Source organism: Panthera onca, chromosome A2 (assembly GCF_046562875.1).
Source record: "Panthera onca isolate mPanOnc1 chromosome A2, mPanOnc1 haplotype 2, whole genome shotgun sequence".
NCBI lineage: Eukaryota > Metazoa > Chordata > Mammalia > Carnivora > Felidae > Panthera > Panthera onca.
In genome coordinates this window covers 69,518,638-69,542,459 of record NC_138340.1, presented here as the reverse complement: position 1 = coordinate 69,542,459, position 23,822 = coordinate 69,518,638, and the positions used below count along the sequence as shown (strand labels likewise).

The window sequence follows — 23,822 nt, the reverse complement described above, 5'->3', positions numbered from 1 at the left end:
TCAGTGCCCTGGGGAGCTTTGAGTTACACCAGTATGTAACCTCCCATCTCTGGTAAAGAGCTCCACAGAAGTAGCCCTGGGCATTATTTTTAACCATGTCTTTCCCAAGATCATCCAAGCATTGACCTTAAACAGTGGATTTTTACATCGCAACTTTTTCACTATTCCCAAACATTTTTCAATATTTTGTTATTTCAAAAACATGAAGCCTTGTATATAGCAGAATCTCCAAACACATTTGCAGATCGATTAATAAAACCAACTTACATTTTCAAAAGAAACATCCAAGAATTAGGTGTGCTACTGCTTTAAAGATATAAATCAATGTTTCCACGAATGTGGAAAATGATAATTACAGTATTAGAAAGTACACTATAACATTTGTGAAGGGCATGTGCAGGGGACATGTCCTTCACAGTAAAAATCTCAGAAATATGAATGCAAGGTGGAGTTGGGTTGGCTAAATGAGTCTGAAGAATAGGCATAGAGGCCAGAGTCAGTCACACCCTGACCTCTTGTGTGCACTGCTGTTGGGAAACATGATTTACCCCTATGACAGAGTGTTGACAAGATGATTATTGTTGCTACTCTAGTCTTTATCCACAAAACACACACAAGAGTCCATTGACAAATGGACAAATACGTTTCTCAGAGAAATCCTAATCAATATTCCTCAGCGTTTAGAGAAAACTGAAGCAGAACAAGTGGCTTCAAATACAACAGAAAATGTTTCATTTAATAAAAGCATCTGAAGAAATATAGGAGCCTTGCCTTCTTGGCTTAGAATATCTTCAAGACGAAAATGCACATGTTCCTGCCATGGTTTGGAGAAGGGGAGAGTCGGCCTGAGGAGGAAAAGAAGCCAGAGGAGTTAATCTCTTGGGTTCCTCTGGTATTAAAGTGCCCTTAATCCTTTTTTAATTGGGTTTTTATTAATGTAGCTTTCAGTGGTAACAAACACCTTCCCAAGTTGTGAAGAAGCTACTCACAGAGTAAAGCATCTTCATCAGCAAAGCACCAACTCTGGTTCCTTGAATGCAGAGGCGAGGCATCACTAGGTGCCCAACAGGTGGCCTGTGAATACAAACATAGGTGCTTAAGACGGGGTCTTTTCAAAGGTCTTGAAATCCAGACGTAGTTTACAAAATGTAGCGTCTTCGTACGTGCGGGGGCGGGGGGAGGATCAGTTTCAAAGATGACTCTGAAGCCACTGCCTCTGGGAATTTTGTTGACAGTGCTCTAAGTGTTGGATTCCCTCCTGCCAACATCATTACCTCTTAAATCTATATCTTCTTTGCTGAGGTTGGAAGGATCTCCCACAACCGTGAGTGTGACTTTTCCCAGGAAACGCACCCCAGGGCCACCAGACACATGAAGAGCTCCTTCCTCTCTGCTCACAGAGCACTTCTGTGCCCCTGCAGGTGTCATGGCATTTAAATGCCTTGTGGTGGGATGTCTGTGTGCTGGGCTCCAGAAGGAGTCCCTAAGCTCCCCGGCAGGCCTAGCCTCTTAACTTCTCAACTGTGTCCCGGAATTCCGCATCATTTCTGTAATTGTGGCCAGATAATACTTATAAAACTGAATTAATCCAGCACCTCTCCTCTGCCCTCACTTCTTCCCTACACAATGTGTGATTTGACTTGTCACATTCAGGACAAATTCTAGAATTTCCTGTCTCTTCCAGTTCCTTACCACAGGAACCTTTTCTCAGGCTCCCTAATCTACCATTTAGGGTGATTCAAGAAAATACAGGAATGGTGCTGGATTAAAATGGCCAATGATCCCATTTTAACACAAAGGCCAGCATTGTGTTTACAGTCTGCTCCTCTCTCTTGATTATTTTGGCAACAGACTGCACAAATAAAGGATTTTGGAGTGTGGGATGATGTAATAATGTTTTAACATAAAACCGGAGAGTAACACTGTAATGCATTCATGTTAACGGGATGTAAGTCAGAAGATAGCGACTGCCAGCGTTTGATACTTTATTAGTATGTAGAACCTAATTAAACTGATCGTACTATAAGCATGGCCTCTTATTTCTATGGACTTCACTCTGCCAGACGGTGTCAAATGTGAAGTCTGATCTAAACTGGGGGCTTGCAATGACATTTACTTTCCCGACCTGCACAGCCAAATTAAAGTTTATATAGTTCTCCCATAAAGCCAAAAGAAATATAAGTTTGAGTCAAAATTGCTTTTACGACTCTCATACAAGGAGCCCAGGCAGGGTTCATAGAGTTGAGGCATGTCCCGAGGGCGCTGCTCTTAAATATGGAAATGGAAAACCATTTCCTTATCCAGAGCCCAATGTCGGCCACAATGAGATTATACTGGGCATCAGAAAATGAAGACTGGGCACCGGCATCTTCAAATGAGAACATTCATCCCCAGGACTTTCGGGTCTTTTTTTTTTTTTTTTTTTTTTTTTTTTTTTTTTTAGTGCTTGGATGTTTATTTCTATAAACATAATAGAGAAAGAGAGAGGGAGGCAATAAACTAAGACAAGTTTAAGAATGTTAGTTAGGGAGGGGCTCCTGGGTGGCTCAGTTGGTTGAGCATCTGACTCGTGATTTCAGCTCAGGTCATGATCTCAGGGTGGTGAGATCGAATCCTTTATCGGGCTCTGGGCTGGGCATGCAGCCTGCTCAAGTTTCTCTCTCTCCCTCTCTCTCTTTCTCTCTATACCTCCATCCCCACTGCTCATGCACTCTCTAAAATAAAAAAATTTAAATATATGCATTAAAAAAAAGAATATCAATTAGGAAAAATACCACATAACTTGGGTCTCTGAAAATGAAGAAAGATTCAGGCATAAAATTAAGGCCCTGAGCAACTTAGTCTCTAAAAAGAACTGGGAATCTTTGTCAGGAGTTATAACCACTGGGCCCCAGGCCAAGAGTCAACTTGGCACCAAAGTCAACTTGAAGAAGTGACTCACTTGGCCATGAGAGCACTGCTGTGTGAGACCTTTGGCCTCCTAAGTGAAAGTACCTGGGTTCTCTTATCACTTAATAAAAAGCACTGAAGGCCACCCAAGGGTGCTGCTTCAGATGAAAGCCATAGGAAGAGGTTTGAACCAAGGTTGAAAGGGCACAGACAATGCACTGAAGAGCAAAACAGGTAAGCACCAGAGAAAAGCAATGTCTGCCTTCTCACAGGTAAGATAGTAACCCATGGGATAGTGGATGTTCTTGTTTAAGGGTTTTAAAACATCAATTTAAAAAAAAAATTAACTTCAATCACTTTCAAGGCTATCTTGTAACATTCGGGATATAGAATATACAGGTTATTGGACTCCATTTCAAGATTGTTTCAGAAAGTGTCTGGTCAGACGATTTCTTGATTAACTAGTTTTGGAATAAATTTCATGTGAGGTATAGTTAAGGATTTATCAGGGATGGGATACTTTGAGACTAGATTGTCAGGTGGCCACTCTCCTTGCTCCTTGATGGTAAGAGCTAGGGGAGGTCTACAATAAAATGGGTGGGAATACTCAGCATTCTCTCAAACCCTGGAACCCATCCCAATGCTAACTTTACCCTTTGCTCCTAGGTCTATTTCTCTTGGTCCTACACAACAAGATTACCCACTCTTCCCTATGACTGCCTTTGGCATTACTGAGGATGCTTGTCAGCGTCTCTGAGTTCTCTCTTGTTCAGTGAAAATATCCTCAGTACCCTCAGTGTTTCCTCAAAGGACTTTGAATCCTTCAATTGTCTTCACTGCTTTTTCCCTGAATGTGCTAGTTTATCAAGAAATATTGGGCTCAGGATTTAACACATTCATTCCTTGATAAACAATGATGGAAAGCATCAAATAGCAGGGCTGAATTCTGTAGAGAAGAGCAGAACCTCTGTGTGCAGGCATGTCTACTGGTAGTCTATGATGGGCTAGCACTTACAGAGCTGTATTAACAGCCGTGTGATTGATCCTCACGCGTTTTTTATTAACCAAAAATAAACCTAATTCTTAACGGTCCCAAATTGGAAGGAACCAAGATGCCCTTCAGTAGGTAAATGGATAAACAAATGGTAGTACTTTCAATACAATGGAAATTTATTCAGTAATAATAATAATAATAATAATAATAATAAAAGAGCTATCAAGCTACAAAAAAATATGGAGAAATCTTAAGTGCACATTATTATATAAAAGAAGCCAATTTGGGTGGTTACCAGAAGCAGGGGCTGGGGAATAGGCAAAAATGGGTGAATGTAGCCAAAAAGAACAGTAGTCCTGGGGATGTCATGTACAGCATGCTGACTATATAGTTAACAACACTGTGTTGTATACTTGAAAGTTGCTGAGAGATATTAAAGTTCTCATCACAAGAAAAAAAAAAGTGTAACTATAAGTGATGATGGATGTTAACTAAACTTATTTTGGTGATCATTTCACATATATCAAATAACTATATTGTACATATAAAACAAATACAAGGTTATATGTCACTTATGTCTCAATTAAGAGGAAAAGCCACCGATTTGAAAAGACTCCATACTATATGATTCTAACTACATGCCATTTTGGAAAAAAACTATAGAAACAGTAAAAAGATCAGTGATTGCCAGGAGCTGGGGGGAGGGAGGAGGGTAGAATAGGTGAAGCACAGGGAGTTTTCAGGGCAGTGAAACTATTCTGTATGATACTATGATGGTGGGCACATGCATTGTGCGTTGTCAAAACCGAAAAAAACTGTGCAACACAGAGTGAACCCTAATGTAAAGTACAGATGTCAATTAATAATAATGTATTGGGGCACCTGGGTGGCTTAGTTGGTTAAGCAGCTGACTTTTGATCTCAACTTAGGTCATGATCTCACAGTTCATGGGTTCGAACCACCCATCGGGCTCTGTGCTCACAGCATGGAACCTGCTTGGGATCACCTGTCTCCCCCTCTCTCTTCCCCTCCTCCACTAGTACTATCTCTCTTTCTCTCTTTCAAAATAAACAAAGATTAAAAATAAAAAAATAATAATGTATCAACACTGTGTTCATTGATTTTTAACAAATGTACCACACCAAAGCTGGATGTTAACAAACACAAAATAGGAACAGCGACAACAGCAACCTTCAAACAAATCCTATTTTTCATAATCCCTTCTATCATGTCATTTCACCCTATAATCTTGATTTTCCGCTACTTTTTGCACCCAAAGGCAGGCTTTTTATTCAGTCCTTATTAAACTGCACTGCTTATTAGTCTGATAGCTGCTGACCTTGATTCTATCACCCAACATATGCCCGTTCTCTTGTAGGTACGTGGATACGTGGTGTCCAGAAATCTAGTGGCTAGGTACTTTATTCATGTAAATGCCACACATAAAAGTGGATGAAACAATTTATTCAACAGCAATGTGTTAAGTGGTATGTACCAGACATTGCTTTGGGTACCAGCCAATGAAATGGGTGTTAGCCTCTGCTCAGTGGAGCTATTATATTCTAGATTAGGGAGAGAGACAATTAGCAATGATGTCATAAATGAGTTCTAAAATAGGTGAGAAGACGCTAAGTACCTGGGGAAAACCAAAACGGGGTGGGGGTGGGGGTGGGGGGTTGGTCTTTAATTATTCAAATGCCCTGAATCTGAGGCTGGAAGGAATAGGGCAGATTTGAGGTAGTGTGAAAAGGCCGTCTGTGATGGACATGTGTGCAGAGCCAGGAACATGAGAGATGGGGCTGCAGGGACGGTGAGGGGCCAGATCATGCTGGGATGTGTAGGCCGTGGAAGAATTTTTAACTTTATGCCATCTTTTCCCTCTCAAATAGAAAGCCATTCCGTTATTTTAAACAGCAGATAAAATGAGCTTTTTGAAGAGAACGGACAGGAGGAAGGTAAGAGGAGAGATGGAGAGTCCAGATGGCCATGATGGCAGCAGCAGGGCCCCTGGGAGGAAGAACTGAGGTCCAGGATCCTAACATTTGGGTGGATGGTGGAACATTCACTGAGAGAGCAGACCCTGGACCAGAAGGAGAAGTCCGGGGCACGTCTATAAAGTTTGAGGTGCCTATATGACACTCACAGGCTGGTGGGGGTGGTAGGTAGGTAGATTCATGGGTTTGGACATCAGGCACGAGGAACTGGAACCAGCAGACATTCATTCAACAAGATCTAAATTTCCACAGCTACAGGCTGCACAGATCTGGGCTGGGATCCCGCTTCCACCACTGGCAACAGTCTCTTGAGTTTGTTTAACTTCTCTGAGCTGTAGCTCCCTCTTCTGCAAGTTCAGGTCATTACTTCTGTGAAGGATTTCTGCCAAGCTTGAAAAAGAAAATGTAAGAACTCTAGCAGATTGGTTTCTTTTGGGGGGGGGGGGGGGGGGATAAGAATCCTCAAGTCTCTCTCTCTCTCTTTCTGTCTCTGCCCCAGTCTTTCTCCCTCCCCCTCTCTCTTTTTCCTTCTGTAGTTTCCTGTTTCCTATGTTAACTAATTTTACTTTCAAAAAGCAAATTTGTTCTTACATGCCCTGTTCCCAAGGCCTGCAATTTCCTAGTTGGTGACTGACATGCCTCTGATAATTGGATCTAGAATTTTTAACACTGACTAAAAGAAAGTTGTAGATGTGAGAATGCATCATATTTTCTTTGTCAAAGCTTCACCTACATCTGCCAACTCCAATCTGCTATCACCCCTACACAAATCCCAAACACTCAACACCAATTTGTCATGTCAATCAGCAGTCACTTGATTTCAACCTAGCTGCAGCAGGCAGCAGAGGAGGAGAAACTGAGGACAGACTGGTTCCACTAGAGTTGAGTTGGCAGCACGGGCGTTAGTGGAAAGACAAGCGAGTAAGAAAAACGAAAAGTTGATGGTACTATTATAAAATGACCAATCATTTTGCGCAGCCAAGATGACTGAGAAACTAGGATAAGTACTCCCAATGATACAAAGATCAGTGCTACTTGGAATAAAAAAAGAGGGTAAAGAGAAAGAATGGGATTTGCGTTTATTTCAGTGGTGGGATAATCACAGTGCTGGTCTTGCTTAGGGTGTGATGAAAAGAAATTGCCTAAGTGGCATGGGAGTGAATATTTCACGAAAAAATATAACGAGAAATAAGCACCTATGCCAGATATCAAAACATACTATAACATTTCATGTTTAACGCAAGGAAATATGGATGAGAAAAGGAAAACTTAGGAGTGGAAAAGTATAGAAAGCCTAGAAATTTAGCTGGGTTAGTGTGGGATTAAAACCATGTTGGATAATGAGTGGGAAATAGCAAAAAACTCAGTAATATTAGGTTAAAATTAGACAGTGTTTTGGAAGAAAAACCCTAAAATATAACCATGTTTAAATAATCTCTGGATACATCAAAGAACAAAATATTAGGGAACACATAGATGAGTTACCAAAGAGGCAGAACTTGTTAGAGCTTGAAGTGATGATATATATGAAGCATTGAGAGAAAAAAGTAACAGATTCAATTAAATAAAAATGTAAAATTTTTTAAAGCAAAAGTAAGATTAAAATAGACATGCAATAGAAGATTTGGTAACATATACAAGTAGAATGCATACGTATAATAAAGCAAATGGTATAAATTGGCACCTAGTGGAAAGTTAAGTGGCTGTGAGCACGTTCATATAATTTAGACCAGTATTCTAGTGTCTAGAAATTTATCCTTAGGAAATCGTAGAAAGGAGAAAAATCTAGGTCCATGTAAGTATTAATTGCAAGACTATCCGCTACTGTAAAATAATGAAAACAAACCAAATATCCAACAATAGGGAGATGGTTAAGGAAATTGGGGCATAGTAGCACAATGTCATACTTAGTTATTAAAATGATAATTTGCAAGACAATGTAATACCATGAAAAATATTTGAGATAATATTGGAAGCCTATGGCTACAATTGTTTATATGATTGCGGACAAATACTAAAAAATCTTAGTGTCTGTCCATAAAAAGTTAAGGACCCTGAAAAGTTAACACAGTTCTTTTAGTGAGCTAAGATTACAGGTGACTTTTCTTTTCTTTTCTTTTCTTTTCTTTTCTTTTCTTTTCTTTTCTTTTCTTTTTTAAATTTCATTTAAGAGTTAAAATATTGTATGGAAAATTCAAACAGAAGACAGGTACAAGAAAGAGACCATGAGCAAGGATCCAGGTGTTGCTGAAACTAGAATGGTAAGTCACCCAAGCGAAGGGCACAGACTGCAAAAGTTGTAGGTTGGGTCTGAGGCTCTAAGACCATTTCCTTATCACCTTAATTCCCTACCCAACACTAGTTAATTTGTGTTACTCACAGGAAGTACGTTTGCTTGGATGACTTACTTAATGACACCAGCTGTGCCTCCTCCCTTATCCATTGCCCCTCCTAGTAACTACACACCACCGACATTTTCTAGGCAATAATAATTCAGGACACTCAACTTGAAGCTTCTTCAATGCATAAAAACAGACATTTTAGAAGTTTTGACTTTTAAGAAAGCTTCCTGAATCTTCTCAAAGCAACAGGGACCCATAAGGACCGACTCTGTTGGTATGTCCCTTTCTGTGAAACCAGACAGAGCATGATTTCTGTGCATGTGTGTGTTCTTCATTGTAATACAGTGCCTCTATCACACAATTTGTGAATCTTTTTTGATGATTAATGGCCAAAAAAAGGGAGAAATGAGGAGAAAGTAGACCTGAGACAAAGGGGGAACTAAGAGGGGGGAGGGGCACTACAAAATAAGGCCATGGAATGAGAAGAGAAAGTAGGGGGTTTGAGGGGCTTCAGGGGCTGGTGGAGTTTGTCACAGGAGAGCAGCTCTAGGGCACAAAGACATTGGGGATTGGATGAAGGGACTTTAGAGAAGTAGTGGTCTGAGTTTTGAGCCTATCATTTAATCTCCTTTGCAAGATGCATTGGAATGCCTTTTCAATCAGTTTGGTGGCAAACCGTGCTTTTTATACACAAGCTGTTAATATCAGAAAAGGAGCCACACAGGAACTAAGAATTTATAAGCCTCTTCCTCCTCTTCCATTGGATAAATACCAAGACATTCTAGATCTTTTTTTAAAATTATTTTTTATGTTTGTTTTTATATTAGAGAGAGAGAGAGAGAGAGAGAGAGAGAGAGAGAGAGAACACACAGGCAAGGGAGGGACAGAGAGAGAGAGAGAGAGAGACCAAGACAGAACCCGAAGCAGGCTCCAAACTGTCAGCACAGAACCCGACTAGAGGCTTGAACCCAGAGCCATGAGATCATGACCTGAGCCGAAGTCTGATGCTTAACCAACTGAGCCACCCAGCCACCCACTCCTGGGACATTGTAATGCCACTCTGGAGAAGAGGCCTTGGGCTCTTCAGTGCTTCTCATCCTGAGAGGATGAAGTTCCTAAAGAGAAAGCCCTGTTGAATGGCTAAGGGGAATTTGCATTGACAGTTCTCTCTGTTGGGTGTTTCGGCCAAGGAGGGAAAGAGAAAGCAGAATATTCAGTATCAGAGCTAAATGATAAAAGATACCAAAACAGTATTTCCATAGAGAGAGAGATAGTGCCTCATGGAAATTCTTCTCTGGAGTAAAACAGTGAAACATAGATCTGTACTTATGCCACATTTTCACTATTAGTTCTTTTAAGGGCTAATATTTAAAAAATTCATCCACTGCCTAGGGTATAGATACAAATCATTAAAACCAAATAGACATTCGGGTGCCTGGGTGGCTCAGTGAGTTGAGTGTCTGATTCTTGATTTTGGCTCGTCATGATCCTTGAGTCTTGAGATTGAGCCCCACGGTGGGCTCTGTGCTGAGTTTGGAGCCTGCTTAAGATTCTCTCTCCCTCTCTCCCTCTGCCCCCTTCTTTTTCCCCTACTCACACACACACTCTCTCTCTCTAAAAATACAAAACAAAAAAAACCACACACACACACACACAAAACAAAGAAAACCCTAAACAGACATTAACTTTCTTTTGCTGGAAAGAGGAGGTGGTGGGATTGACGGGGGCGTTGTGAAGGGGCTGGGCTTCAAGCAGTGACCGTTTGCCAACCAGTTGGAAATATTTCAACATTTTAAGAAAAAGTATGACCATGTTGGTACTGATTATCAGCCTTGGTCCTTCCTCTACTCTCTTCCCCTTGGTAGCTGTAGCCTTTTTTGTCCTTTCCTTGCCTTCGCTAACATGGGGTGATCCCCCCTCACTCTGTAAGGTACTCCTTGTGCTTCATGTCCTGAGTGAATCTGTGTGTGAGTGACCAGGATCGTAAAGGTAGACTTACTCATGGGATGAGAAGGAAGCTACGTGGCATCCCTGTGATACCTCCATCGCCATGGGAGCCAAGGTGGGTTATTGGCAGGAAGACAGAGAGTGCCCATGGTGGAAGAACAGTGTTCATGTGGAGAAGCGATTCTACGACAGATGCATGAGTTCAGGTGATCAGTAGGAACACCCTTGTAACCACCATGAACTTGGATCGTCAGCACTCGGTCTTCATCAATTCCAGCCCAGCAGCGCTGACAAAGGAAGCCCATTGCTTACATTTCTCAACATGGTACATGCCAGGCAGGCAGCCCAAGTGTCAGCCCAAACCTATCTCTGATTTCACACCCGGCCTGGCATGGTTGGTAATGATCCAGACGTGGGCTCTGAGCACAAGGTCTGGGACAGTGCATTGCCTCTTCCACTGACTGCCTGAGTGCTTCTTGCTTACGTCACCACTCTAAACCATCAATCTAAAATGGGGACATTAACTGTTGTTAATTCACAGGGCTGTTGTGGAAATTAAAGGAGTTAGTGTTTACGAAGAAGCCAGCATGGTGCCTGGTGCATAGTAAGTGCTCAGTTTTTAAAAGTACTGTTATTGTCATTTTCCTTCCTTTCCTCTATGCAGCTGCTGAGACTAGCTTGACTCCCTAACACCAATCCTATTTCTCATTTATACTCATATCCAAATTTTGAAAATAGCTTAGTTTGTGCTAAGACACTGCTTCTCAACTCTTTTTTTTTAATTCATGAACTTTTGATAAACATAAAAATATTATGCCCAACTCTCCAAGGAGATTTTTAGTGGGACTTGCCTCTACTACCCTAACTGCCTATTATTCCTCTTGATGATAATCAGTGAACTATAGCATAGTTTTTTAACGACACAATTGTTACTTATCCAATTTGACTATGTCCAGTAAATTCCCAAGCAGTTAAACAATCTGTCCAATGTAGGCTGTTACTCCCCCGGAGGCAAAGCATTAGGAAACGCCTCAGCAAATGTGTGGGGATTCACAGAGCTGGACTGAGAAGAAGGAATGCGTGGTGAAGGCTATGATGGTGAATTTGGACTCCAAATTCAGAGGACTGAACAGAGTTGAAAGTTAAGAAGGAGGTCAAGTTTAACAAACCAAAGAGAGACAATGGAGTACTGAGCCAAAACGATGGGAAGCCTGGGACTTCAGATACAGATTTACTCTAGTAATAAAGGTTGGATTCTAGAATCAAAAGAGGAAGAGAAGGAAAAACAAACAAGCAAACCAACAAACAGAAGATCAGAGATAAGCAGGGAGTGACTACCTGGACTACTAGGTACTGTGTCCAGTGACTGGCTTTCATACGACAGCCAGGGAGTGATCTATAGTGGGCAAAGCATCCAACACCACCTAAGGGTTTAATGGCTTGAGGAGAATTAACTCCTTGACTTGCTCAAGTCCCACTGCAGATTGCATACCCATATGGCACTTGTAAAGTTAAAAACAAAAATGACCCTTTGACAAATACACAGTGGTAATTGCTTTAGGCCAAAGTCATCAGTAAGGGCTAAAATCGGGGAGGGGGGGGGAGGTGAATGTGATGAGAAAGAGGATATTTGCAGGGGTCAGTTTATCTCCCCAGAAGATACTTAATAATTGCAGAGGGAAAATAGTGACTTTATATGGAGACATTTGGGAGACTACCTTAGCCAAAAGATCAAAGTTAAATATAGATTATCATATGTCTTCTGAGGCCGTGCATTTAGAAAGCACAAAAGTGACGTTGGAGGAGACTGAGGGAACGTGACAACCAAATGCATTGTGCAGTCTGGGCTGGATCCTGAACCAAGAGGAACCTCAGTGGGAATCTGACATTTGAATATGGTGTATAGAGATATTAATAGTATTCTGCCAATTTGAGTTCTTGATTTGAATCATTATACTATGGTTATGCGGGACATCGACATTTTAGGAAGCTGGGAGAAAAGAATATGCGAACTCTTTGTAATATTTTTACCAACTTTTTTGAAGTCTAAAATTACTTAAACATTAAAAGCTAAAAAATAATTTTTTAAAAGATCAAAACCTATAATAGCATTCGGAAAAATAGTAGGCAACTGCTAAGCCCACAATAGTTACTTAATGAAGGTGGTAGTGATAGAAATTTCCATAGTGCCATAGAGCAAGGCTGAGAAGTCCAATAAGAAGCACACAGAAACTGCTCCAAAATCCAAGAACTTGACTGACCTGGGGAGAAACAGGAAGAAGCATTGGCCCTTGTGGAAGGGACTGTCAGTTGCTCCGCTCACAGTTACACAAGAAAGCGGACGTGACGGCTCTAGCTTCGGTAGCCACAGTATGGAAACCACATGTTGGAAGGGGCGCTTCAGAAGCAAAGGAGGTAGATGACATCGCAGAGCTGCCACACCAGCCCTAGACCACCCCTAAGCAGACTACTGCCACAGTAGTGCTTCACCTATTGTTACTTGCAATCTATTTCCATTAGCTGAAGCTAGTCCTACCTGGGTTTCCAACTTGCTCTAGCTCTAAGATACAGGACATGACTCAGTCGCAAGCTATGTCCCTCCACTCAATGACTTCTGAGTGGCCAGGTACATACCTCGTCCTCTGACCTCACCTGCACTATTCCTTTTATATTGTTTCCACAAATCCCAAAGATTAGGCCAGGCTTATGGGGATAAGTGGTGTCACACTGCTCTTCCAGAGGTGCAGTTGTCACAGGCAAAGTCCTGGGGCAAAGACGGGAAGAGCCACCGCATGGCTTTCAAGGTCCTTCAAACGACTCCTCTATATTCTCACACCTCCCCCTTCACTGGTCCTACCCTTGTTCATTTGTGCTCCAGACCCAGTGTTCACCTGTGCTTCCCTGTGTTCTGTGATGCCTCAGAATCTTTCCACATACAATTTCCTCTTCCAAGAGCATCCTCTGTTCTACTTTTCACCTGTACAACCTCTTTTATTCTTTAGATTTGTGCTTAAATATCACATCGTCCAAAAACCCTTCATGACCGTGGAAGATGGGGGTAGGCCACTCTGGTGTGTCAACAGCTGAACTTCATCTTACCCCTATCACATTGCATTATAATTACTTGTTCACTTGTCTCTATAGACATAATGATACTGATTATCACCCTTCGTCCTTTCTCCTGTCTTTTCCCTTCCACTAGGTAGCTGCAGCCTTTTGTGTTCTTTCTTTGCCCTCTCTCAAAAGGTGTGATTCCATCAAAGCACATCTCCAGAACCAAACAGAATATCTGGCATATAGTATGGCTTCAATAAATAATGGATGGATGAATGGGAGACTTTTTTAAAGGTTTATGTTGGTCATGACTTATGCCGGTGTGTAATATTGGATGGCACAGAACATCTCTAACCTTCTCAAAGTCCAGATACGGTTAGCTTTTATGAGACCATCCAGACCCCCCACAGAGCCCAGCTGCAGCACTGTTTCATAGCAACTCATTCCCCAAACAAGTCCCCTGGAAGAATTCCCACAGGAGGGGTTGGGGTGGAGATGGGCAGGACTTTCCTGTGGGCTACATTGATTTCATTAATCTCGTTCTCACTACTCAGCCAGTAGAACAAGTAAGTCAAGTTATATGTACTGCTGCCTCCAATTCGGGCTGGAAAGAAAAAAAAGAAGCCAGTGTTCCACATCATAAAGAGAAGCAAAGGAAAAATAATGAGGCTTTAAAAGAGGTTGATGATTTTAACACCTCTAGATCTACACTCATTTGCTCAATACAGCAAACCTTAGTTAGCAAAGTAAGACAAAAAAAATGTCCCATTAAAGAAGCACACAGAACATTTGCATTTGAATGAGTGAGATTCCAAAACCTCAATACTGTAAAGCAGCAGCTGTGGGGCGGTGGAAAAAGAGTTTTGGACTAGGATCTGGGCTCCAGGCCTGGCTCTGCCACTCCATAGCTGCGTGACTGTCCAACTCAGCCGGTCTCAGCTTGGGTTTTTTTCTCCAGTAAATGGAACACTGCGCTAAATGATCCCAACAACCGCAAACCAAGTGAAAACCTCTCTTGTCGTTGTGTGTAGCAGACACTAATGGCCGTTTCCAATCATCTTCACCCTCTGGTCACCTAGCCCACAGCTGGGTAAGTCTGTTGGTCCAAGAAAGGCATCTGGAGAGAAGGTTTATTCTTCTATAGTTCCCCCAATGCCTCTGTTAAATAATTGATAGCAGCTGGAAAATGCTTTCAAATTTGGACGTTGCTAGGCAGAGGTGAGAAGTGAGTCTAGCCTGATTTTATTTAAAGACCATAAAAATCTATAAGCATTTTCTTGCTCTGTGCAGCAAAATCTTTTTTCAGAAGCTAAGGAGTCAAACAACATTTTGTGTGCGATCCTGCTCTGTCTAAGGTAAGGGTTACCTGCCTATTATCTCTGTCCATTCTAGATATCCTGGGGCCTTCAAGAATGGCTGCCAGAGGGGTGCCTGGGTGGCTCAGTCAGTTGAAACTCGGTCAGTTGAACCTCTGACTTTTGATTTGGGCTCAGGTCATGATCTCATGGTTAGTGGGTTTGAGCCCTCGTTTGGGTGCTGTACTGAAAGCATGGAGCCTGCTTGGGATTCTCTCTCTCCCTGTCTCTCTGCCCCTCCTCCACTTATGCGCGCATATATCCTCTCTCAATGTGAATAAATAAACTTTTTTAAAAAAGAATGGCTGTCAGCACTATTCTTTGGCAGCTACTGTGTGTTTCTTTATGAAGCCAGTGTTTTTTTATAATGTTTGTTTATTTATTTTTGAGAGAGAGAGAGAAAGAGAGGAGAGAGAAAGAGAGAGATCATGAACAGGGGAGGCCACACAGAGAGAGGGAGACAGAGAAGCCCAAGCAGGCTCTACATGGTCAGCACATAGCCTAATGTGGGGAGAATCTGACCTGAGCAGAAATCAAGAGCCGGATGCTTAACCGACTGAGCCGGTGCCCCAATAATATTTCTATTGTTATCTCCTTAAACTGTTAAAGTATGTAAGTCCTACACTCCTAAGTATTAACAGTATTTGATTTGGTAAGAATGTACCGTGTGTAAATTTCCAAATGGAAACTTCACATAAAACATTATTTAACTGTCAAAAAGCCCCTTTGAATGAGAAATGAGATATCTCCACTTTACAGGTAAGGAAACCGAAGCTAAAATCATATAAGTATCTTGCCCACAGTTAAACCAAGGGTGGAGTTGAAATCTGAACCCAGGGCACTTCAACTTTGCTTTTCTACTCATTCCCCTGTCCTTCTGAAGGTCAGGTGCATATCTTTCACTTCTGTAGTTTTTATTTCCAAAGACTCACACATTCTTTATATATAAGAAATAATTTACTAGCATCATTTGAGTGCATCCCACATACTCCCTATAATTTCAGTATAATCAATTTAGAGCCTTATTAATAGTGAAGAGGTCACATTTCGCACAAGACGCTCAGGGTGGCCTTGAGGTAAATCCTAAAGAGGCCTGATGGTTCAGGACTGCTTCTTCCCAGGCTGCTGTGAATGTGGGGTGACTGATAAGCTTCAGAGAGGCCACCCATGAAGTTATAGTTATTCTGCTCTGAATGAAGATGCAGAGAAATGAAAAGATAGGGAAGACTTTAGGGAAAGACGTAGTACTAGACTCAGTGACTGAATATGGAAAGCAGTGGAAATGAATGGACTCCTCTGCTCACAGATTGGAAGGTGGATGATGTTCATCCTAACACTGGGATCAGGAAAACACAAAGTGCTTGGTGGTGGGGACAGAATGGATTGTGAGGAATGTGTAGGGCAATTAAATGGACACGTCCAACTTTACATGTGGCCGCAATATTTATTCAAAGTTTGGATTGAAGCCTACAGTTAAGTGAAAGCTGAAGCTATGTGACTAGACAAGGTGGAAACAAACCGTGAAGCATGAGAAGTGGAGGGATTGACAGGAGTTGCACTGATGGTTAGGAGGTGATCAAAGGGAGGAAAAAACATCACTAAATGGCCCAAGAAGAAACAGGGAGAAAGTAGAACGAAAAAGGGGGAAAATGTTGAAGGACATTTTTAGGAAAAAGTAACCACAGGTATAAAATTTCAGAGAGCTTAAGATTGTCTTAAACTAATCATGAAAGAAATTGCCTTAAAATTATTGCAACAGATGACTTGACTTGTAGAAATTCAGAGTGAACTAATTTGTGTAATTTCTCCATTATGTGTCATTCTTCAGTCCCTAAGAGCCTTGAAAAACAGATATTACACTGGTAGAGAAAAATGATTCCAGGATGGGTCATGGAAGAGAGTGCTAAAAAAATTTTGTTTTGCCTACTTTATAGTTTTGATTGAGATTACAGAAATAAATCTTATTAATTTTACAAGTCAATAATATCCACCCCAAGGATTTATATTTATGAAATAAGTAAAACTCAAATACTGACTTAAATCCCAGGGTGGGAGGGGGGGGGTGGTTCTTATAATGAGAAATCCTCAAGAGATGAATTTGATTGAGTGCCTGCTGAGAATTTTACATTGTAGTATTAGTCAGACTTCTCAGGATTTAGCTCATCATATACTTTTCCTTTATTAAATTTTTTTTTCTTACTTTGGTAAGCATTCCAAAAATCGATTGGGATGCAGTTAGCATTACTAATGTTGACCTTATTATAGTGGAAATGACCTCATTATCACTCTTGATGCCAAACAGAATCCAGGACAGATTGTGATCTTGGTCTGAGATGAACAAAACAATATGAGAATGAAAAAAAGAAAGACACTTGGAACCAGTCTCCCACAGAATCCTAATCTGATACTCTTAAAAAAAAATCATGAAATTTTGGTTCTGATGCCAGGGTACACCACCGATTTAAGAGACAGCACGTGTCACGTTGATAGAACTCCTTAAATGAAGTTGTCACGGGTATGTATGTAAAACAATGGAAAAACCCCTATCTGGACTCATTTGACCAGCGGCTTCTACTGTCCCTTATGCTGCAATAAATTTAGACACCTGTCTACCCAGCAGTACCCCGTCCACCACCAAGACACAACTTCAAGTATGGCCTTTCCTGCTATATTTCAGTTCCCTTTCATCATTTACTCCATTGCTATTCATGCCATTTTTCTTTCATTTGCTCCACAAATATGGTGACCACCTTTCTATGTTTCTGGTACTATTTTAGTGGCAAACAAGACAGACAACCACCTCCATGATGGTTGTATTTTAATGAGGAGATGGGAGCCAACGGCCCTGGATGCTCATGTCCTCCCCACTTTTGGCAGCACAGCAGAGAGCTTGGAAAGGAGATCTGAGTTAGTTGAACAGGCTAATTACTAGTTTATCAGGCTAATGACAAGTCGCCATGTTCTGGAGTATCCCTTCCAAGGACACCTCCCCGACCAGGGAACTTGTGTCGTCTCATGGATGCTTTCCGACCTTGCCCCTCTTCTCAAAAGGCACACCACAAATACACAGAACATCCCCAGGGAATGTCCTCCTTTATTGGAACCTTGGCCATGGGACATGCAGACCACCTGCACCCGGTATAAGACCTAACAAGTAACAAGAGTTAGAGACAATGCATATGTTCTATTACTTCTCTGAATGTTTTTCTCCAATAAACTCTGTATCTGAATTGGATGGTGTTGCAATAGATAAACAGATAAAATCCATTTCTTTTTAAGACCAATTTTTTTAAGTTTGTTTATTTATTTATTTATTTATTTATTTATTTAGAGCATAAGTGGGGAAGGGGCAGGGAGAGAGACAGAGAGAGAGGATCCCAAGCAGGCTCTGCACTGTCAGTGTTAAGCCAGATATGGGGCTCACATTCAAGAACTGTGAGATCATGACCTGAGTCGAAGTCGGAGGCTTAACAGACTGAGCCACCCAGGTGCCCATTTTTAAGACGAGTTTTGACAGTGATAAGTGCTATGAAGGAAACAAAACCGTGCAATGGGACAGGGGGGTCTGATTCTAGGTAAGGCCTACTATAGTTAGGACGGCCAGGAAGGCCTTTTTAAGGAGACAGTAATAGAAGCAAAGCAGTAATAATAAAAGGCAGGTAGCCAAGCAAAGAAAGAAAGTTCAAGCACAGGAAACAACAATCACAGCAGATTGGATGAGCATCAGTTTGAAACGTTTGTGGGACAGAAAGCCAGGACCACAGTGACTGAAGTGATGAGTATTAAAAGTGATATCAGAAAGGGGTGCCTGGGTGGTTCAGTTGGTTAAGTGTCCGAGTTTGGCTCAGGTCATGATCTCATGGTTCACAAGTTTGAGCCCCGTGTCGGGCCCTGTGCTGACAGCTCGGAGCCTGGAGCCTGCTTCGGATTCTGTGTGTGTCTCTCTCTGCCCCTTCCCCATTCGTACTCTGTCTCTCTCTCAAAAATAAGTAAAACATTTAAAAAAATTTTTAACGTTTATGTATTTTTGAGACAGAGAGAGACAGCATGAATGGGGGAGGGTCAGAGAGAGAGAGGGAGACACAGAATCTGAAACAGGCTGAGGGTTCTGAGCTGTCAGCACAGAGCCCGACACGGGGCTTGAACTCACGAACCGTGAGATCATGACCTGAGCCGAAGTCGGACGCTTAACCGACTGAGCCACCCAGGCGCCCCTAAAAGAAATTTTAAAGTGACATCAGACAAGTAATCAGAGGACCTGTAAGGAGATTAGATTTTTTTTCCCTCTAACTACAATAAGAAGCCATAGGAGAATTTAAAGAGAAAGATTATAATATAAATTGATAAATGTATTTAAAGGTTTAACTCCTGGGTTTGAAGGAGAATGGCGTAGAGGGCACATGAATGGAAGCCAGGAAACCAGGTAGAAGGCTAGCGCATGATCCAGGTGAGAGGTAAGGGCAAATGAGCACATTCCAGTTAGTCTGCAGGACCCACACATGAGCACTGACTGGATGGTGGACGTAGGAAAGAAGAACCATAGAGGACTGACGCCATGACAGTGAGAGACGGTAGGCCTTTCCATAACTGGTGCACATGGTCACTCAAAATCATGTACGTGTAACCGCTGAGAAAAAAAATAGGAGGCGGTGGGAAATGAGGATTAATAAAGACTAGAGATCTAGTGTAAATAGCAGGTCAGAAAGGCCAATGTTTGAGATTGAGCCAGTGGTGCTGAAATATGCTCGGGAAGTTGACCGCTCAGTTTGTCAGGGGGCAGCGGCCACCTGGGGCTTCTCTTGGGGAGCCTAGCAAGCCAGTGCTCACTGCAAAAATGTGACAGCTTATTCTTCAAACCTGGATTTCAAAAGGGGGACAGATGCCAAAGGCTTGTGAGAAGTGAGCTCACGGTCTTTTATGAAAGTTCAGGACCAGAGTCTCAAGCTGATTTGGAGGTCTGCCAGTAGAGTTTACCTCAGAAATTGAGAATCGGTCACAAGAACTCACGTAAACCAGAAAAAGAGGTGGGAAGAAAATTAATCACTTCTTCAACTCCTACGTGCTAGGAACTTCACACAGGTTTCCTCTGTTCGTCCTCAAAAATAACCTTGTGAGAAAGGCAGAGTTTCCTTCATTACCTGGAGGAACTGAAGCTGCGAGAGGTTTATGCATAAGCTCAAGGCATTACAGACAGTGGTCAGGATTCGGATCACGGTGGCCCAGGCCACTCGTCTCCCCACGGCACAGAGAGCCACCGTCAAGTAGTAGGGAAACACGGGGATGCACTAGTGTTCAGCCTTAGCCACCCGAAGTTGCCTCATGTGAGCATGGTTGAGGGGTGGGCTAGCAGGTGGACTTTCTCTGGGTCTCTTTTTCTTGCCACCTCCTTTTCATGTTCCAGTTACTCTGGTACTTCTGTCTTGTGCTTCCTCTAGCCAGTAAAATGAGATCTACTATCTGAGCGTCCACCAAAAACACGGCACGAACTGGGGGTCTGTCGTTGGTATAAAAGTCAAAAAAGTTGAAATTTGCTAGGTGCCTTCTTTTCTCCTGAGTGTCTTTTCCCCTCCAGAAGCTGCCTGATTTCTTTTCCTTTGTGTGGCTTCCTGTAGTTCTGAGTCCAGAGATTATAGTTCTCCTCAGGAGGGTTCATTAATAGGAACGACTTTACTACCGAGAAATAATGTTTTAAACAAAAGAATTCTGAATCAAATAGATGGTTTCTAGAAATGTATTCACTTTCTTTACACTCTTTACTTTTCATAGAGTGAATGTTTACTGGTGCTTATTAATTATCTGGTTATAGTCTCCTTTTGTAGATCTACTTGGTTGCTACACTCAAAACAATTCTCCCAGACCAACCACCAAAGACTTCCCTCAGCTTCCCCCCCCCCCCCCCCCCCCCGCGTCATTCATGAATGATCTTAATTATGCTTCTGGATTGCCCTCTAATGGCTGAATGTCTGAACTACAAATGGGAAGTACTGTTAGGAAATGTACTCTGTAGAGGTAAGGCAAATAAATTTCTCAGTTCACTAGGTGAGTAACAAATTGTAGTGGACATAGGTCTCCCCAGTAACAAAATACCTTACTCGCTGTGAACTATGTACCACCTTGACTATTATTAACTGCAGTAGAAAAACAACAACAAAAGAAGATTCTTAAAAAGCTCTTCAGATGTTTAAAAAAGATCTGTGGCATGGTTATTGAATGAAGACAATAATTAAGTATATAATTAATTAATAATAAGTATATTAGATAAGTACTGGATAAGAAAGTACTGAGGACAATAACTCGTTCTGAGGACTAAAGAAAGACCTGTCAGGTGAACCGGGCTTGATTTGGAGACTGCACACACAGACTTTCTTGAAGTAACACCGCCACCTTGTGTCTTTCTGAGATACTTGTGATAAAAATATGCAAACCTTTGTTTCAAAAATGTCCTCTAATAAAAGAAACTTGAAAATCTGCTTCAAGGTGCAAATAGGAGAACAGGAATTTATTTCATTTTATCTCAATTCCAGTATAGCTAACATACAATTTTATATTCCTTTCAGGTGTACAGTATAGTGATTTAAGAATTCCATGTATTAGTCATTGCTTATCAAGATAAGTGTACTCTTCACAAAAATAAATTCAAAGTGGCTGAAAGACCTAAATGTGAGACAGGAAACCATCAAAATCCTTACAGGAGAACACAGGTAGCAACCTCTTTGACCTTGGCCGCAGCAACTTCTTACTTGACACGTCTCTGGAGGCAAGGGAAATAAAAGCAAACTTGAACTGTTAGGACCTCATCAAGATAAAAACCTGCACAGCCAAGGAAACAATCAACAAAACTAAAAGGAAACTGATGGAATGGGAGAAGATATTTGCAAATGACATATCTGCTAAAGGGTTGGTATCCAAAACCTATAAAGAACTTATCAAACTCAACACCCAAAAAACAAATAATCAAGTGGAAAAATGGGCAGAAGACATGGATAGACACTTTTCCAAAGAAAACATGCAGATGGCTAACAGGTGTATGACAGATGCTCAACATCACTCAGCATCAGGGAAATACAAATCAAAACCATAATGAGATATCACCTCACACCTGTCAGAATGGCTAAAATTAACAACTCAGGAAATAACAGATGGTGGTGAGGATGCAGAGAAAGGGGAACCCTTTTGCACTGTTTGGTGGGAATGCAAATTTGTGCAGCCACTCTGGAGAACAGTAGGGAGGTTCCTCAAAAAAATAAAAATAGAGCTACCGTATGACCCAGCAATTGCACTACTAGCTATTTATCCAAAGGATACAAAAATGCTGATTCGAAGGGGCACATGCACCCCAATGTTTATAGTAGCACTGTCAATAATAGCCAAATTATGGAAAGAGCGCAAATGTCCATTGACTGATGAATGGATTCAGAAGATGTGGTGTGTACATATAAATACACACATACACACACACACACACACACACACACACACACACACACACTGGAATATTACTTGGCGATCAAAAATAATTAAATCTTGCCATTTGCAGAAATGTGGATGGAACTAGAACATATTATGCTAAGAGAAATAAGTCAGTCAGAGAAAGACATACAATTTCACTCATGTGGAATTTGAGAAACTCAACAGATGAACATAGGGGAAGGGAAGGAAAAATTAGATAAAAACAGAGAGGGAAGCAAACCATAACAGACTCAAGTACAGAGAACAAACTGAGGGTTGCTGGAGGCAGGGTGCCTGTGGGGATGGACTAAATGGGCAACGGGCATTAAGAAGGGCACTTTTTGGGATGAATCACCGGGTTCTACTACTGAAGCCAAGACTACATTGTATGTTAACTAACTTGAATCAAAAACAAACAAACAAAAAAGGTAAGTATACTCTTAATCCCCATCACCTATTTCACCTATCCTCCCAGCAACCTCCCTTCTGGCAACCTTCTGTTCTATATAGGTAAGAGTGGTTTTTTGTTTGTTTGTTTGGTTTGTCTCTTTTTTTTCCCTTTTGATTGTTTTGTTTCTTAAATTATAACATGAATGAAGTCATATAGTATTTGTCTCTCTGATTGGCTTATTTGCTTGAGATTTCATTCTTTTTGTGGATGAATAATATTATGGTGTGTGTGTGTGTGTGTGTGTGTACACACACACACTACATCTCCTTTATCCACTCATCTATTGATGGACATTTGGGCTGCCTCCATGTCTTGACTATTGTAGATAATGCTATAATAAACACAGAGGTGTATATACCCTTCAAATTAGTGTTTTCATATTTTTTCGGTAAACACCCAGTAGTGCAATTATTGGGTCATATGATCTATTTTTAATTTTTTGAGGAATCTCTGTAGTGTTTTTCACACTGGCTGCACCAGTTTGCATTCCCAACAGTGCAAGAGGGTTCCCTTTTCTCTACATCCTTGCCAACATTTGTTGCTTCTTGCTTTTTTGATTTTAGCCATTCTAAAACTTGTGAGGTGACAGGTCATTATGGTCTTGATTTGCATTTCCCCTGATGGTGAGTGATGTTGAACATCTTTTCATGTGTCTGTTGGTGATATTTTGGATATTAAGCCTTTATTGGACATGCCATTTTTAAATATAGGAGAACAGGAAGTTTTTAAAAAACAACCATACTGAGGGAGGCTTACACTTACTTAATAAAATGCACCCTTTTAAAGTGTATCAGGGGCGCCTGGGTGGCTCAGTCGGTTGAGCGTCCGACTTCAGTTCAGGTCACGATCTTGCGGTCCGTGAGTTAGAGCCCCGCGTCAGTCTCTGAGCCTGGAGCCTGCTTCCGATTCTGTGTCTCCCTCTCTCTCTGCCCCTGCCCCGTTCATGCTCTGTCTCTGTCTCAAAAATAAATAAATGTTAAAAAAAAAAATTAAAAAAAAAATAAAATAAAGTGTATCAGCTCAATGAGCTTTGACAATGTATACACCCAGGCAGCCACCAACACCATCAAGAAATTTTCATTACTGCTGAAAAGTACACTTGTGTCTATTTACAGATAATCCTTTACCTCAGGCAACCATTGTTCTATTCCCTATCAGTATAGGCCAGTTTTGACTTTTTAGAATTTCATATAAACAGAATTATACAGTATGTACTCTTTCATGCCTGTATTTAAGTATTTTTTTTTGTTCAAATATACCCTTTTTGACATCTATTCATGTTATTTCATGTTATCAGAAGCTCATTTATTTTTGCTCCTGAGTACTATTCCTTTGTATAAATACACC

General features: G+C 41.3%; 3 long non-coding RNA genes across 6 annotated transcripts in view; 1 reads left to right on the top strand and 2 right to left on the bottom strand.

The window, feature by feature from the left end:
• Positions 1 to 655: 655 nt before the first annotated feature.
• Positions 656 to 23,822, bottom strand: part of LOC132679022 (uncharacterized) — a 46,881-nt gene continuing 23,714 nt past the window's right edge. For both annotated transcript variants that reach the window (XR_009609932.2, XR_009609931.3), the window contains exons 2-4: positions 6,027 to 6,267; positions 990 to 1,074; positions 656 to 845 (exon numbers count right to left, since the gene is read on the bottom strand). This is a non-coding gene — a long non-coding RNA (uncharacterized LOC132679022). The remainder of the gene's footprint in view (positions 846 to 989; positions 1,075 to 6,026; positions 6,268 to 23,822) is intronic.
• LOC132679024 (uncharacterized) overlaps positions 5,560 to 23,822 on the top strand; it is a 29,377-nt gene continuing 11,114 nt past the window's right edge. The window contains exons 1-6 of one of the 3 annotated variants that reach the window (XR_009609933.2): positions 5,560 to 5,620; positions 5,773 to 5,838; positions 6,130 to 6,282; positions 8,049 to 8,138; positions 10,708 to 10,770; positions 14,179 to 14,310. This is a non-coding gene — a long non-coding RNA (uncharacterized LOC132679024). Of the gene's footprint in view, positions 5,621 to 5,772; positions 5,839 to 6,129; positions 6,283 to 8,048; positions 8,139 to 10,707; positions 10,771 to 14,178; positions 14,311 to 16,877; positions 17,809 to 23,822 lie in introns of those variants that run through there. The other 2 variants (XR_009609935.1, XR_009609934.1) reach the window with 2 other exon arrangements.
• LOC144614101 (uncharacterized) lies at positions 21,047 to 23,498 on the bottom strand. Its single transcript, XR_013551625.1, has 2 exons — positions 23,238 to 23,498; positions 21,047 to 21,326 (listed from the first exon to the last, which is right to left on the bottom strand). It is a non-coding gene; the product is annotated as an uncharacterized LOC144614101 (long non-coding RNA).